General features: G+C 41.3%; 1 protein-coding gene across 6 annotated transcripts in view; it reads right to left on the reverse strand.

Moving 5' to 3' along the window:
* The window catches only part of OSBPL6 (oxysterol binding protein-like 6), a 154,824-nt gene that overhangs the window by 89,265 nt on the left and 53,991 nt on the right, over positions 1 to 11,568 (reverse strand). The gene's annotated exons all lie outside the window — the stretch shown is intronic.

Genomic DNA, 11,568 nt, shown 5'->3' on the forward strand with positions numbered 1-11,568 from the left:
AGGGATACACCAGTCCATCCTAAAGGAAATCAATCCTGAATGTTCACTGGAAGGACTGATGTTGAAGCTGAAACTCCAATACCTTGACCACCTGATGCAAAGAGCTGACTCACTTGAAAAGACCCTGATGCTGGGAAAGATTGAAGGCAGGAGGAGAAGGGGATGACAGAGGATGAGACGGTTGGATGGCATCACCGACTCAACGGACGTGAGTCTGAGTGAACTCCGGGAGTTGGTGATGGACAGGGAGGCCTGGCGTGCTGCAGTCCATGGGGTCACAAAGAGTCGGACACGACTGAGTGACTGCACTGAACTGAACGTAAGGGATACACATATGCACAGTTATTTGTACTTCAAGACCATAGCACACCTACGCGTGATTCTCAACACCAACAGGCTCACAAGCATCTGCAGGCTGACAGGCATGTCCTGGGACTGGGGAAATGATGGAGTTGCTCCAGTTATCCACAGCCGAGAACCACGTCATTTTTCATTTGTATTCATATAAGGAAAAGTCTGCACTGTAACTACTATGGCTAAACACTTGTCCCTGTTGTTCAACTGGCAACACGGGTTCTGGGGAAAAAAGTTTTTTAAGGCAAGCATGATAGTGTAAGATGAAAAGCTTATACAACAATCTGTGTCCCCAAAGACTGACAACTAAAGTGAACTTTGTCCTCTTCTAATAAAGTGGAAGGCCAAGTTCCAGGCCCAATCTAAATACCTTGAAGGAAGCATAGACCCTTGGGTAAGTACTTTAGCACAAATCAGAAACAAACAAACAAAAAAAGCTGCTAATGATGAAGAGATATCAATCTTTAGGCTGAAGAAAAGTGAGACCTGAACTTTTCAGTCCAGGGGCAGAGACGGTCAATGCGAAAAATCAAAAAAAGGATGAAGATACATGGGGTATTAGGAGGACACACGGCAAGGGGAACTCACTGGGTCAGGAGGTCAGAGGTATCCCTGTGCAGGGGGGTTTGACCTGAGATCTGAAAGATGACAAGGAGTTAGCCAGGTGTCTGGGTGTCCAACTGGGTGTGATCTAGGAATTCATGCTGGTCAAATACAATCAGAACACATGGAGACAGTGACATGAGGGTCAAAGAAGAGCAGAGTTCAATTCCTGTAGGGCACGTTCAGCACTCAGATTTTTATCCTAAGTCTGCTACTGCTACTGCTAAGTCACTTCAGTCGTGTCCGACTCTGTGTGACCTCATAGACGGCAGCCCACCAGGCTCCCCTGTCCCTGGGATTCTCCAGGCAAGAACACTGGAGTGGGTTGCCATTTCCTTCTCCAATGCATGAAACTGAAAAGTGAAAGTGAAGTCGCTCAGTCATGTCTGACTCTTAGTGACCCCATGGACTGCAGCCTACCAGGCTCCTCCATCCATGGGATTTTCCAGGCAAGAGTACTGGAGTGGGGTGCCATTGCCTTCTCCATATCCTAAGTCTAAGAGACCATAAAGAGGTGAGGTATAACCAGATTTGTATGCTAAAAAGATCACTTTGGCAGCCATGAGCAGAACCAGAATGGGGAAGTCAAGAAGATAAGGGAAGCCCAACTGGAAAATTTGTATGCAGGTCAGGAAGCAACAGTTAGAACTGGACATGGAACAACAGACTGGCTCCAAATAGGAAAAGAAGTACGTCAAGGCTGTATATTGTCACCCTGTTTATTTAACTTATATGCAGAGTACATCATGAGAAACGCTGGGCTGGAAGAAACACAAGCTGGAATCAAGATTGCCGGGAGAAACAGCAATAACCTCAGATATGCAGATGACACCACCCTTATGGCAGAAAGTGAAGAGGAACTGAAAAGCCTCTTGATGAAAGTGAAAGAGGAGAGTGAAAAAGTTGGCTTAAAGCTCAACATTCAGAAAATGAAAATCATGGCATCCGGTCCCATCACTTCATGGGAAATAGATGGGGAAACAGTGGAAACAGAGTCAGACTTTATTTTTCTGGGCTCCAAAATCACTACAGATGGTGACTGCAGCCATGAAATTAAAAGACGCTTACTCTTTGGAAGGAAACTTATGACCAACCTAGATAGCATATTGAAAAGCAGAGACATTACTTTGCCAACAAAGGTTCGTCTAGTCAAGGCTATGGTTTTTCCCGTGGTCATGTATGGATGTGAGAGTTGGACTGTGAAGAAGGCTGAGCGCCGAAGAATTGATGCTTTTGAACTGTGGTGTTGGAGAAGACTCTTGAGAGTCCCTTGGACTGCAAGGAGATCCAACCAGTCCATTCTGAAGGAGATCAGCCCTGGGATTTCTTTGGAAGGAATGATGCTAAAGCTGAAACTCCAGTACTTTGGCCACCTCATGCGAAGAGTTGACTCATTGGAAAAGACTCTGATGCTGGGAGGGATTGGGGCCAAGAGGAGAAGGGGACGACAGAGGATGAGATGGCTGGATGGCATCACTGACTCGATGGACGTGAGTGTGAGTGAACTCCGGGAGTTGGTGATGGACAGGGAGGCCTGGTGTGCTGCGATTCATGGGGTCGCAAAGAAGTCAGACACAACTGAGCGACTGATCTGATCTAGATGATGAACCAGAGAGGTGGCAGGACCACTCTGCACCTGGTCCTGGCAGTTGTGTCTCGATAAGGGGCAGGAAGGGCTTCCCTGGGACCTCAAACAGTAAAGAATCTACCTGCAGCATGAGACACCTGGGTTCAATCCCTGGGTTGGGAAGATCCCCTGAAGGAGAAAGTGGCAAGCCACTCCAGCATTCTTGCCTGGAGAATTCCATGGACAAAGGAGCCTGGCGGGCTTAATTCATGGGGTCGCAAAAGAGTCAGACACTACTGAGTGACTAACACACACACACACAAGGAGGGGGAAACAGCAGGTCTCAGGATGATTCCCAGGTCTCTGGTATTCCAAGCGAGAGCTGGCCAAAGGCAATCAGGATCGACAGCAGGTCATGAGTATAGTTTCAGGTGCATTAGCAGAGAGGCCCAACAGAGGCATTCAAATGGAGGCAAACACATGCGTCTGGAGTTCAGAGAAATTCAGGCTGGAGAAGAATGTTTAATAGATTATGTTAACAATACAAATATATCAAGCAACTTACATATAGATCATGTAAACTCTGCAAGCGCAAATAAATTAAATTTCATAAAGCCTATCATTATATGGTTAAAACCTGCAACATTATGTTTACTGATCATGTGATCTCAAATGTAATCAGGATTTTAATGGTCAGCTGGCTATAGAGAATATTTGAAAGAACAATCCCAATAAGTAAAAGGCAAGTGACTATACACTCGGAAAATCGGACTTGACTTGTGGTCCTTTCACAAGATTTCAACGCCATTCTCACCACAGGAAAAACAAAATCTACTTATCCCCTAAATTGGAAGACTTTCTCTTGAAACAAAACTAGTGTTTGGACTAATAGACATGTAAAGAGCTGTAGAGCTCGCTCTTTGGCTTGAGATCACGTTTTGTTTAGTACTGGCAAGAGGCAGTAATAAGTCAACACTTACAAGACGATCAGCTAATCCTCTTTTATGAGGTAGTCTAATAAATGTTCTCAAGCCAAGCTCTGGTGCCAGCAAACAGAAAGCAAGAACACTGCTCAAATTCTTGATATGAAGTACTTTGCCTTCTGGCCCAAGAAGCTTTACAAGTAGATGCTGATACCCGAGCAAAAAGCATGGAGGCTCTGTGATGTTCTCAAGTGCCCCAAGGGATGATGCTGAGACAACCTAACTCGTTAAACTCTTATCCATTTGGAAGTAAATTTAACCCAACCTACATCAAGGGCCAACATTTCCTCTGATGTACTTTTCTTTTTCCCCTAATAGCATCCAACTACACTTTCCTCATTAACATCAATGCTAATACTTTGGTTTTTGTTTTAATTTAAAATGATATTTTCAGAGTAACTTGTCTTTGAAGAAAGGGCAGCATTTTTGGTTGAATTATAATTATGAACATATCAAATAATGTCAAGAATGAAGAAAAAGTAAGTAAGAGAATTTAATTCATTCCATGAATTGTTTTTGAGATTACTGTTGTTTCTGGGCTTCCCTGAGAGTTCAGCCAGTAAAGAATTTGCCTGCAAGGCAGGAAACACAGGAGATGCCTGGTTGGATCCCTGGGTCGGGGAGATCCCCTGGAGGAGGAAAATGGCAACCCACCCCAGTACTCTTGCCTGAAAAATCCCATGGACAGAGGATTCTGGTGGACAACAGTTCAAAGGGTCGCAAAGAGTCAGATACAACTGACCAACTAAGCATGCATGCATTGCTGTTTCTATTATTTTTAAAAATCTTCTTTAAAAAATAGTTTCAAGTACCTAATATAAGGTTGAATGAGATGACCTTTAATGATCATTCCAATTTGATTATAAATCAAGTGTCTGATTAATGCTCAATTTCAAAATGCACTGACAAAAGTAAATGTAAACTCTTTGGTAGGTTGCATCTATTTATTCTTTATTTCTAGAATATAAGAAATGTTGTGACATTAATACTTATTTCATCTCTGTCAAAGCACATATTTAGAAATCACCTAGACAAAATTCTAGCCCTATTTTAGATCACAGATTTTAAAGTCAACACCAACATAATTCCTATACTCAATGAGAAAAGTATTGTGGCTGAAAATAACAGCAATACAAGAACCTAACATCTAATTTTCCTGTCTTATTCCTCCCTCACATATCAGTGGGATCACTACAATTGTTTCTCAGTGCTATAACACTTGCATTTACAGTGAGTGACATAAAAAGCAGATTTATGACCTATGGATCTAACGACAGCAAAAGGTGGCAGGGAAGACTTTTAGGACTTGCTGTTTACAGGTATCATACATCATGCGTGTTCAGAAAAACATTTGAAACTGGGGACAACTTACCCCAGGCTAAGTTGTGATGCGGTAACAGAGAACTCCAAAGTCTCAAGGGCTTACAAGAAAGGTTTATTTCTCACCCATTTACATGTCCATTAGAGGTTGGCTACTCTATATTCTCTTCATCCCAGGCCTAACAACCCCATATGAAGGAGGAAAAGAGCCATGGCAAAACCATTAGACCAAAAGTTCTTAGAGCTTTTGCTTGTAGGCAGGACATGCTACTTAAACTCACAATTTTTTTTGGCCAAAGCAAGTCATATGGACAAACTGAAGTCTATGAGGCATGGAAGTATAATTCTCTCAGTGATTACTTGGACACAGTAATATGATGTATTGTATTTACCATAGGGCTTCCCTGATAGCTCAGTGGTAAAGAACTTGCTTGCCTATGCAGGAGATGTGGGTTCAATCCCTGGATCAGGAAGATCCCCTGGAGAAGAAAATGACAACCCACTCCAGTATTCTTGCCAGGAAAACCCCATGGACAGAGGAGCCTGGCAGGCTGCAGTCCATGAGGTGCAAAGAATCAGATATAACAACTGAGAATGAATGCACCACACAGATATAACACAATACATTCCACCATCCTTCTAGTGGGACATTTAGACTGTATTCAGTCTATTCTGAAACAATGAGATTTATTATAGAAGAGTTCATGGTAAGTATATATTTCCACCTTTGATTATTACAAAATCACCCTCTTTGTTTTACTTTATTTGATACCATTTGCTTTTTTTGTTTGTTTGTTTGTAATTAATGAGATTTGTCCATGCTTTTAAACTTTCTACACTTTTGTATTATGTGTTCCTGTTAGAAATAATCATGTTGGGTTGTTTAAAAAAAAACGAATTTCAGCTTTCCCCATTTCTATTTACTGTTTCACTAATAGCTCACCTTACCCCTGCCATACCATTTTACGCTATATTTTTTGGTTTGTCTTTGTTTCCTTTAATGCTTGACAACTTTTCCTATGTAATCTGCCTTTCTTTATACTACTGACTTTTCCATGGTTTTAATTGACTTTTATATTTGTCCTTAATTTGGAAGATTCAATTCTCCCTTTAAAATTCTATTTGTTCTATTCTATTTAAAATTCTATATAAATAGAACTAACTCCTTTAAGTTTCTCTCTCTCTCTCCTTTTTTTTTTTTTTTTTTGGCTGCACCATGCGGCTTCCAGGATCTTAGTTCCTTGACCAGGAATCAAACCTATGCCCCTTTCAGTGGAAGTACGGAATCCTAACCACTGGCCCACGAGGGAATCCCCCCTTTCTCCTTTGTACTGTGTACTTAGTCACTCAGTTGTGTCTGACTCCTTGTGACCCCATGGACTGTAGGCTGCCAGACTCGGTCCATGGAATTTCTCGGGTAAGAATACTGGAGTGGGTAGCCATTCTTTTCTCCAGGGAATCTTCCCAAACCAGGGATTGAACTTGGGTCTCCTGCATTGCAGGTAGATTCTTTACTGTCCAAGCCACGAGGGAAGCCTCATCTCCCCTTTAAGTCTAAATTATAGGGAACTGTGATGGAGTCAAGAGTAAAACAGTATCTTTCAAGTCTTCCCTCGCAATATAAGCCTCTCCTCCTGCCGCTACCTTCCCCCCCACCCAAAATAAAAAAATTCTCCTCTGAATCCTCATTTCAACTTGGTGATTTAATCTGGAGTGTTGCAGAACTGTACTTAGGATTCTAGAGCAATAGGGAAGAGCTGACAGGACTTTTTCTCTCTGGGGCCAACTGGGAGCTCTAAGTGCGAGGACAGACTGAGTAAAGCAAAGATTTTTCTTCCCTTTGCAAGTCGTCTCCTTCTCCTCAAGACCAGCTGAGGTTTGTCATAATCAGGCCCTGGCTAGACTTTCCTCAATGTCATATCCCCTAGAACTGGGGTCTAGTCCTCAACATTTTGACATTAGACTCTTTTTTATGTTAGTGTTTGCGATACGGATAGCTTGTCTTTCTGGATTTGCATGACTGTTTATAGAGAATTAGGAGGAGCCTCATTAGGTAATTCTAGACACCAGCCACCTGGGGTAGGACATTCTTATCAACTGACCTTATCAAGGTAAATATCATTGTACTGCTGGGTGGAATAAATTATTTTCTATCAGGATCATCACCATTGCAATGAATGCCCATTGCCATTATATATCGTACTCATTACAATATCATTATATATTACAGCTTTTTTTTTCCTTAAAGAGAAAGGGTAGGAAAGCTTTATTTCTAAGGTCATTAATCTACAGATGAGGAAAAGAAAACCGAGGACTGATTTCAAGACGGCAAGCTGCAGACTTCCAGGAAAGATGGCAGTGTGAGATCTGATAAGGGTTTTCCTAGAAAATGACTAAAAGGATTAAAGAAGAAAAAGACCATTATTACTCATTCTAGGGAATAGTGGCCACCACATGTGATAAAATCTAAGGAATCATTTAACTCAGGACAAAACCAGAATAGATGAAAACCAACATGTGACTGCCCTTCTCAAGACAGTCAAGTGGTGTCACAGGAAGGAAGTCTGGGAAGCTCCACCAGTTTCCTCCAAGCTGGAAAGGAAGGGGGCAAGAGGCCTAGGGAAAAGGCTGGTCACAGATTACGAGCTTTCAGAGACCATGGAGGCACAGCTCTCCCAGCACAGCAAGGCCATAGGTACTTTGCCCTCTGCTGCCTCCCTTAACCTTGCCTTCTGAGAAGCATCATGGACATGTCCCAGTGCGCCCTCAAAATACAGCTTCCAATCCCCAAGCTGGCCTCTCGTGCAGGCATTTACAAAACTAAAAGGAATGAGTACAGAAACAAACTCTCTACTTGTGACCATACAAGACTCTCATCCCTCCCCACACTCTAAAGGCTCTTTACATAATAAATGAATAAGACAAATCTATGTTCTTCTGTGGTGGTTCAGCGGGGACCACCTGCCTGCAATGCAGGAGGTGCAGGAACCACAGGTTCAATCCCTGGGTTGGGAAGATCTCCACGAGAAGAAACTGACAACCCACTCCAGTATACTTGCCTGAGAAATCCCATGGACAGAAGAGCCTGGTGGGCTACAGTCTGTGGGGTCACAAAGAGCTGGACACGATTTAGCAACCAAACAACAACAGTGTTCTGTGTCACCCAGCCCTTCAAGATAAATATAGGGGAAGTAACTATAATTACTCTTGGATTTATCAGTTTAACCATTTTATTTATTTATATTTCACTTTTAAATAAAGAAAACAGGAACCATAAATATAGAAACAAGGCTATAAAAAGTATATAGCCAAGGGACAGAAGACACTAAGTTATGAGATAATTGTTGCAATCTATAATAAACAACTAAAATAATAAGTCAAAGTTATAATATTCTACAATCATCTTGACTTAAAAGGTACGCCATCTACTTAATATATATTTCCAAATATTATGAACTCCTAACAAATACTGGAACACCTGCTTTTATATGTTTGTGTTCTTCTGTACACACACACACACACACACAGACTCCAACCCAGTATCAAGCTTAATGGTAAAAGATGATTACCATTTCCATTGATGTCAGCAACAAAATAATGATGCTGGCTATTGTCCTATTGACACTGTGTTTTCAGAGTACTAACTTGTGAAAAATAAAAACATCCAAGTAAAATGAATGAGAGAATCAAATGAAAATCAACCAGGAAAAAAAAAGGTTACAAAATACACATACACACACACACACATATGCATCTTCATTTTTAAGTTAAATAAGCCAATCTGAAAAGAATACATACTGTATAATTTCATTTACATGACATTTTGGAAAAGGCAAAACTATGGAGACAGAAAAAAAGATCACTGGCTGCATGAAGTGGAGCACGGAGGATTTTTAGGGCAGTTAAACTCTTCTGTATGACGCTATAATGGTCAACATAAAGCATGTTTGTCAAAACTCATAGACTGCCAAGACCAAGAGCGACCCTACAGTAAACTCTGGACTCGTCAGTATAGGTCCACTGATTAAACTACTCTAGGGTGGGACACTGATAATGGGCGAGGCTATGTGTTTGTGGGGGGTGGGGGAACTCTGTGCTTTCTGCTCAATTTTGCTGGGAATGCTAACCGATATTAAAGAACAGCTTTCAATTTTAAAATTTATTTTAAAAATTTAAAATATATTTTATTTTATATTTTTTATGCCTATAAAGTTGTGGTGCATGAGCTCAGTTGCTCTGAGGCAGGTGGGATCTTCCCAGATCAGGAATGGAACCCATGTCTCCTTCATTGGCAGACAGATTCTTTACCACTGAGCTACCAGGGAAGCCCATGATCTCTATTAAGCTCTAATATAATAATGTCTTTATTTGAGAAATGTAACTTGGGCTGAGGTAGTCTCTACTTGGGATACATGTCCCTAGATTTAATAATTATATATTCTTTCTAATCTAGTTTTAATTTTGTACTTGGCACGAAATTTATATTCTAGGAACATGGAAAGTTCTTTCCTCCTGTTTTAGGTTTTGTTGAGCTTGGGGCATGATGCATTGAATTGTTCTCAGAACTTCCAAAAATTGTTAATCATAAAGAGATTAGGGAATACTTCCTTATTCTGAAGAACCAAACTACCTTTTATACTCTTTCCCCAAGCAATCCTTCTTCTTTGAACATCTTCTAATTGATAAAACAAACGGCCTTTCAGAAAATTATCAATGAGTAAAAATATATATATATATATATATATATTATTTGAGGTTGGAGTCCTAAAAAAAAGATCACCTACCTCCTTCCCAGCTTTCTCTATCATGTCAGAGGAAAACACCAATAAAAAATATCAGGCTCTTACCACATGCCAGGCCTGCGTGCCAAGCACTTTCCATACATTCTCAGGAACTCTCTTGTGATTCATAGTACACAGATGAAAAACAGCTGAGGAAGTTTATTAAACAGAGTCCTCATGGTGGTTTTCGAATCTATTTGACATCAAAGCCTGTGCAACAAATTCTTTCACCACTGTTTACACGTAACCTGGGCTCCCCAGGTGGTGCCAGTGGTAAAGAACCTGCCTGCCAGGAGACATGAGAGATGGGGGTTTAATCCGCGGGTCGGGAAGATCCCCTGGAGAAAGGCACGGCCACCCACCCTGGTATTGCTGCCTGGAGAATCCCAAGGACAGAGGAGCCTGGTGGGCTATGGCCCATAGGGTCTCAAAGAGTTGGACACAGCTGAGCAAACATGCACGAGCAACAAATCAGCCTGGCGGTACTACTGATGACACAATACACATTTACAGAGGTTCCTAGCCTGGGTTCATTAAAGGTTTAGTGTATTCTTTAAACCCCAGGAAAGATCTGAAAAGTCTGCATTTTATATTACTCAGGAGATAGTCAACAGTTTTCAGTAGATTATCAAACAGCTAAAATAGTACGCCCTTGGGGGTTCATATTTTTAAAAGCATTGTCATTAGTACAGGTTTAAAAAAAAAAAAACATGGGGTACTTCCCTGGTGGTCCTGTGGTTAAGCATCTGCCCGCCAGTACAGGGGACTTGGGTAGATCCCTGGTCGTGGAGAATTCCACATGTCCAGGAGCAAATACGTCCATGTGCCGTAACTACTGAGCCTGTACTCTAGAACCCTCGAACAGCGACTACTGAGCTGCGAGAAGTCCGAGTGCCTAGAGGGTGTGCTTGACAACAAGAGAAGATGCTGCAATGAGAAGTCATGCCCTACAACTAGAAAGGAGGCCCCACTCTCTGCAACTAGAGAAAAGTCCGTGCACTGCAGTGAGGACCCAGCACAGCCAAAAAAGATAAATAAAGAACTTTAAAAAAATGGCACAAAAGGTGTACAACATATTTAATATAATGAGATCACAAGACATTTGATTCTGATGGGAGCATATGCCATGGACATTCCTGACAAGACCACTTTGATACCATCACTTGATAATTTTACCAGTGCTAAATTTTCAAGAATTTTGCCAGCCACTTTTTCCTTCATTATTTGGTTTCTGACCCTTGCTAATCTGTTTTGAAAGGAAGCTTGGTAATGTCATAATTTATATTTTAATGGAAAAAATAATATTATGAAATGTTTCCCATGACTGCTAATAGGTACTGAGTGAGGGCTTTTTGGTAATAACAGGAAACATCAAAGATGTTTGCCTCTGCTTTGTGACCTTGAATCATCATTCATAAATCCAAGTAAACTCTTGCTGAGGCACCAAATGACATGAGTACTGGGCTCACGTCCCGTTCCCTAGAGCAAATTCCTGTCAAAGCAAGTTTCTGTACTGAGTTGAGGTATGCTAAAGAACTGGCTAAAGCAAACAAAATGGCTTAGGTTAAAAATGTTCCTGAATTAACTCTGGTGCATTGCTACTGGGAAGGCAGAACTGGGGTAACTGCCACTGAATGTGGTAGGGTGGCTCCCCAGAAAATTAAAAACAGAATTACCGTATGATTCAATAATTCCAATTCAGGGTATCTGCCCAAAAGAACTGAGAGCAGCAATTGGAATTGAGATATGTATTCTCATATTCGTAACATCATTATTCATAATACCCAGAAGCTAGAAGCAGTTCAAGAGTTCATCAATAAATGGATAAACAATAAATGGATAAAATGTGGTATATTCATACAGGCATAACTCAGAGATACTACAGGATCATGACATGCATGACATCACCTAGACCATGGCCATACAGTGAGTCACATGAATTTTTGGTTTCCCAGTGCAT

The sequence above is a fragment of the Bison bison genome, unplaced genomic scaffold (assembly GCF_000754665.1).
Source record: "Bison bison bison isolate TAMUID 2011002044 unplaced genomic scaffold, Bison_UMD1.0 scf7180017864460, whole genome shotgun sequence".
Taxonomy (NCBI): domain Eukaryota; kingdom Metazoa; phylum Chordata; class Mammalia; order Artiodactyla; family Bovidae; genus Bison; species Bison bison.